Raw genomic sequence first — 6,674 nt, 5'->3', positions numbered from 1 at the left:
CAAAAATTCATCAATCTCGTAATAAAAACTAAACATTGCACATATAATAAATAATAATGTTTTCATTGTTCAATTCTGCCAAGAATAGAAAATATATAAACGAACGTAAATAATAACTCAAAAATAATAAGAAAAACTAAAAAATAATGTACTTAGGTACTAGATATGTACTTTACTTATAATATACTTCAGGCATCAGAGGGGTCGTAGACCTTATAAACTGTTCGTGTAGTTCAGATTCGAGTTACAGTAATGACGATAGCTAACAAAAAGAAGCATGGCTGTTGCGGTACGAAAAAGCAAAAGTTGAAAAGTACACCTTACAATGGCACAACAATGTCAAACGGTATACATAATACAATCGTACAGCCAGAGATGGTTTTATTAGGCATCAGAATTTTGCGACTCATTAACTTTCCTTCCATTTGCAGTTTGAAACCAACGCTTGATTTTTGCTTCAGCTTTAATAAGAAAGCTATCAGGAAAACGTAATTTAACTGCACCTATACACAAAAACAATTGCAATAAATTAATATTATTAACAAAAGAAACACTGATATATATTTCATATATTATAAGTATTAAAAAAATAACTTAATATAATTAGAATGAAAATTATGAGATTTACGTAATAAATTTAAAAAATCGAGATACTTGCTAAATACAACTTCACATAGTTGTGTTTCAGAAAATTTTTTCTTATCGCCTTCTGATCCACTCCAACTTATTAATTTGGCAAGATCATTTGAGATCAATTTGGACAAAATGTTCCTTGTGACACTACGTTCTGAGGGAGTAGAAGATGTACCAAAACTGCCACATTTAGAATAAAGCAGATCTCGCTGTTAAGGCATGAAATGTGATTATCATAATTGCCTAGTAAATTTTTAACATGCATTATACAATACATATATTATAATAACATGATATAAGACATACCACAGATTCATAATTGATGCGATTAGCTGCTAAAACCGTCTCCATTTTCTGAAAGTCCTTTTTTGTTTTTAATGGAATAGATGGAATTTTAGAAGATATCATGGATTTAGCATGATCTGGATTGACAGACCGAACAATGATTGCCTGGTTAATCAGTACTGAATCTAATTTTTTGCTAATTTCCAGAAGTACTGTGCTGCTTAACTTCTATTCACTGTGACAATGTTTGCAGCCATCACCTAAAAAAATAAAGTCTATTAAACATCTGCAAAGAATGTCAAAACAATAACTATCTAAACCGTAAACGCAAATAAATACCTTTATTCTTAAAATTGTAGGAGTAACTTTGATTAGCCTTTGTATTCGGCAAAGAAAAATGTTCTTCATTTGTACCAGAACTTGATCCAGCAGAAGTCTGTACCAACGAACATGAAGATCCTTTATCAGGATTGTTTATCCGCATTGAGTGTAATGAAAGAGAGTCTTGAGCATCATCACTTGTAAAATCAGGTGGAGAGAGAATTGTAGAAGTTTTACTATTCAAAGATGTATGGTCCTTGCTTGATACTGACAAAAACTTCTGTTTGGTATGATCCATTTCCTGCTGTTTTTCGTGCTTCTTAATATTACTTTGAGATTGATTACCGCGAATCTTTTGCAGTTGTCTTTGCTTTCGCTCACTATCTTGGCTGGAATTGTCTTGAAACTTCTGGACTCTAAATTTGATATTTTTATGAACAGATAACACAGATTCTTTTCTGGTCACTTTCTCCATCTCTTTATCTTGCACTTGATTCAGATGGATACTATCTTTAACTGCCTTCAAGGCATCAGAGTTGATTTCAGGCAAAGTTTCGCTGCCGTTATCACTACTACTTTCACTAAGTTTTCTAATTTTACTTTTGCGATAAACTTTTTTTTTCGAGATGGTAAAGTGTTTTCCTTGTCTTCACTATCTTCATCAGAATCATCAATGTATCGCTTTGGTGGCTTCCTCCTTCGTGGGGCGTTATCTGCTTCTGTTTCAAGGGATGTGTTATCTTCAGCTTTCTTCAAACCTCTGACTGCATCATCATATTCACTTACAATTATCAGTTTAAAAATAATAATTTTTATATTTATTGCACAAAAATTCATTTAATCAAAAATTGATAATATATGCATATATAAAGAAATTGACATATTAGATTTAATGAACTGACGGTATAAGTGAAGAACGGATCCTTTATGAAGAGGCCAATGAATATTAGGTTCAATACAATTTTTTACAGATCTTTTTAAGTGTACAAGTCTTGATCCTTTTTCGGGCCAGTTTTCTGGAGGCCAGAACATATCAGTAATTTCATCGTCATGTTTGTCAATCTATTTAACAGGAACCACTGCAACTGTTTCTTCTTCCTCTTGTTTGTCTCTCGCGAAAGCCACCACAGCATACTGAAAAAACCAAGATTTATAAAACTTAAAAAATGACCTAAAATTATATATACAATATTAAAAAGTAATGGACTAATGTCAAAGTGCTATAATATTATGATAAGTAATATAGACAACTTTTATTCGGCATCAAGTATTTTAAAAATATTTGCAGTAACACTTGTAAATGTATGCTTGATTTAATTAAAATTCGTCCTATTTTAATAAATTGATTGTTAAGAAAAGGAAGTCATATATTCTCATACAAGACAATAAACACACAATGCTGATACTTTTACAAAAACATATATAAATACACACTTATTCACAAATGCATATATTGCTATAAATTTGCCACACTACTAAATATAATAAAATAAATACAGTAAATTCTAGGTAAAAATGCTACTTTTTGTTTCCACAAAAACCGATTTCTCAGAGAAACCTTAACTACAAGTGTAAATTTGAAAGTTTAAATCATATCACCACAAAGAATAAACTAAACTAATAACCAATGTCGACTATAAGATAGTAAAAAACAATAATCATGTAGCATATTACGGTACAAATACGTAAACAGACAATATAACGGATCCTCACCGTTATCAATAGTCATATATCAGAGGGACCATGCGCAAGAGGAATACAGAGATATGATCTATTATTTTCAGGAATAAGAACACATTTTATAATTGTATCATTCATTTCCCAAGATCTAACTGTTTCATCTAATTGTGAAACAAGAACGATGCCAATCAAGGATGAATCCATTGGGTATTGATAATAACTCTTCTGTATATGAAATCGTTGTCCATGTAGGATCACTACATTATCTTCACAATAAATAATATTTCGCAACAAAACTACAGATCCATCTTCAGTTTTAAAGCAATGATCAGGAACATCACATCTCAATGTAAATTTATTGCTGGTAAGCACCTTATAGTGCTGCCCTTGAACAGTTTCATTAGGATCAACATGATTTTCGCTCAGTTCTATACCCTCAATAACATGTTTTGGCTCTGACAAGTGTCCATTGGTTTCAGCATCCCTTCTTGCTAATTGTTGCAAAGGATGATATCCCGATCGTAATGATTGCTTGATTGTTTTTAAATAGTTTTCATATGGAAAAGCACTAAATGAATCTAAGGATCCATGCTCTTCGCATTCATCAACTAAATGAGTAAGTCCATGAACATTAAACACAACAAAGTCACGGCTAAAAACATTACTGCTACATTGTACAAATAAATTTAAAAATATTCTAGCAACATTTCTCATTGCAATATTCTGCACGAGTGAAGGAGAGGCTAAAATGTAAATGCTACAGTGGAGGAGTAAGAAAGTGTGATATATTTTCGTAGGAGTATGATCCTTTATTATTTTAACACCATCATATAGTAAAAATCTTCTAAACTCTGTAGCCTTAAGATGAGCAACCGTTTTGAATCGATAAGGCTTTCAGTTAAATTCTCTAGGAATAAACTGCCCAATCTATGCTGAAGTATTTTTAAAAGCTTCTATGTTTTCATCTCTCAATTTGCCTCGGTTTCTTATTTCTAATAATCGCATCAAAAATCTCTTCATCACACCAACGCATACAAGATGAAGATATTCAAGCCTGAATTGGGATACCATTCGAATATTGAGTCGCTCTTCTAATGGTGATAATCCTTGATGGTGTTCAGGATTTCTTCTGTCAAAAGATTGATCTGTACGTTTCTGTCCATTGTTCAAATAAACCATTCTGTGATGGTACTATTCACCTTCAACTTCACATTTTTCACATGAAAATAATCTATTATGACCAATGGTACACTTCACAAAAGATTTCGCTGCAGCATCACAAATAAAGTTATGTATAGATACATCATAAATATGACCATTAAAATTAAAACCGTTTGTATAAAGGTCCTCTATTTCGTTAATAAATTCTTCAAAAAATTGTTCTAATGTTGAAGGTTTTAATTCTGTACCAAAATAAACACTAATAATAAAAGGTTCACAAATCTTATTGTTAGCCAATGATCCTAAAATGGGCCAAAAATGCAAATTTCCACTATTATCCAGAGGTAATCCGTCTATGCTGATATTCAATCGTATTCGTCTATGAGAATTTAAATATTTTTCAGTTAAGAAAAAATTAAGACTTTTTTTTATTCCTTTGTACCGCACATGTCCATTATCAATCTCAATCACTGGCGTAGTCTTAGGTGTATTCAGCAAGGTTGTATATGACTTAGGAAGATTTGGATGCACTGTGTGTAAAATACTCAACAAACTGTTTACTTTTCTTTTTGAGACATTATAAGAAGCCCATTCTGTTAGAGCCATACGTAAATAGACATCTACGTCAAATTCTTCATCAGATTCATTGTCAGTTATATCTTCTCGTATACTTTCTGCAGACAAATCCATATTATCTGACCAATCTGTATTATTATCACCTGAAATATCGTTTTCATATTGACTGTCATTTTCTATTTGCTCTTGTTCCAATTGTTCTTGTTCCTGCACTTCAACATCCGTATTTAATTCTAGTGAATCTAAAATCTCTTCTTCATGTACTTTTAAATGTTGAGATGCGTTACATGAATCACTTGATCCTTCATATTCTTCATATAATTGCAATCTCAATCTACGTTCACGCTCCACCTCAGCTTGCCTTTTCAAAATCCGCTCATGACGATTCTACATATGAAAGAATGCATTGTCATATTATAAAAACAAAAGAAGTTATATAACAATGCCATTTACAATATTCCAATATTCTGCATTTTAGCATTTTCAATAAATGACTGATTCAATGCCATAAATACATTACGTACAATAAGCTTCTTGCAACAATCTTGCTCTCCACCAATCTAAATCTAATTTAATACTTTATATAAACTTTTACCTATATGTCTTTATGAATACAAAGATCATCAGAAAAACTGTACTCTGCAAAAGTATATTTCTCTCTCCTTCTCTCTCTTTTTCTCTCCTTCTCTCTCTCTCACTCTCACTCTCTTTAAAAGTGTCCGAATACATATATTATATACATTGGACGACCATTATTGCATAAATATAAGGAGATTCAAATTATTTGTTTAAGATATGATGTAATTAAACATTTATTTTGTGTTTTTTCATAGGTATATATATATATATATATATATATATATATATATATATATTAACGACACTTTAAAAGAAAAAGAAAAAGTTTGTCTCCGTCTAACCTTCTCTAGACATTTTTCATACATATACACAAACACAACTTTTCATAATTACACAAAGGCCTCTTTTGGATATTATTATTTCTTACATATATAAAGTAAACACAAGAAAAACACCGGTTAACCTAACTTATCAAACTTTCTCAATTACTTATAATAGGCTAATAAATACGCTGTAGAAAACAATAATACTATTATGTACATTATTTATACTTACTGCTCTTTTATCCATGTCGATCCGAGATATCAAGTCAAAGATTTTTAGCGTCTCTTTCGCGCGTCGCGATTGCTTAGGAGGAACGATGCGGGAATTAATAATGTAATGCGACGATTAAATCAACTAAATATATTCTTCAATGCAAATTGTACGTGTGAATACATATAGGTATATCGCTCGGATTAATAAACGTGCGTTCGTGCGCGGCGACTGTCGAAGACGGAATCTCTCGTTATCTAAAAATCTCCTATTTATACCTTGCCTCAAAAACGCCCTTCGCTAGGCTTCGAGAGGCTTCGCGAATTTTCTATCTATTTTTACTTGTTTGTTTCTGTCCTACTCGTCTTTCGTCTCGTCTGTAATATTTTATTTATATTTATTTGTGCCTTTGTCCTTTTCGTATATGTCAATGTCCGTATTCGTATGCGTGTTTTCCTTATTAATTTCAGAGAAGTATGTGACGATGTAATCGCCACAGATTTTTTTATAATTTAACAATTTATTATGCACTTCACTTTTGCCGTACTACGTATACTACGTTCCGTCGGTTCCGTTTGCGGATGTCGCGGATGACACGTGACATAAAAGATTTGTTCTAAATAAGATCTGATGTTCTACCGTCTGTTCTTTTTAATTGAACTGGCTGGCTGAATATATTATTTTAGAGTGTATATCTTTTCTTTCCAATATATAAAATAAAAGAGATAAACTCTAAATTAGTATGATTAATTCAATTAAAAAGAATAAACTATAAGATATATACATTAAATTTAAAATTAACTAAATAATGCATTAAATCAAACTCAATATATAAATGCAATATATATAGAAATTGCATATATATATATATACTATATAAAATAACGCTGGAGGTAATATATAAC

General features: G+C 31.2%; 1 pseudogene; it reads right to left on the bottom strand.

Annotated features, from left to right (window-relative positions):
- Positions 1-271: 271 nt before the first annotated feature.
- LOC114934802 (uncharacterized) lies at positions 272-5,805 on the bottom strand (annotated as a pseudogene).
- Positions 5,806-6,674: the final 869 nt, after the last annotated feature.

This window comes from Nylanderia fulva, unplaced genomic scaffold (genome assembly GCF_048542155.1).
Source record: "Nylanderia fulva isolate GAGA-0341 unplaced genomic scaffold, ASM4854215v1 Scaffold311, whole genome shotgun sequence".
Taxonomy (NCBI): domain Eukaryota; kingdom Metazoa; phylum Arthropoda; class Insecta; order Hymenoptera; family Formicidae; genus Nylanderia; species Nylanderia fulva.
The sequence above is the reverse complement of the archived record's forward strand: the minus strand, read 5'-3'. Positions and strand labels throughout refer to the sequence as shown.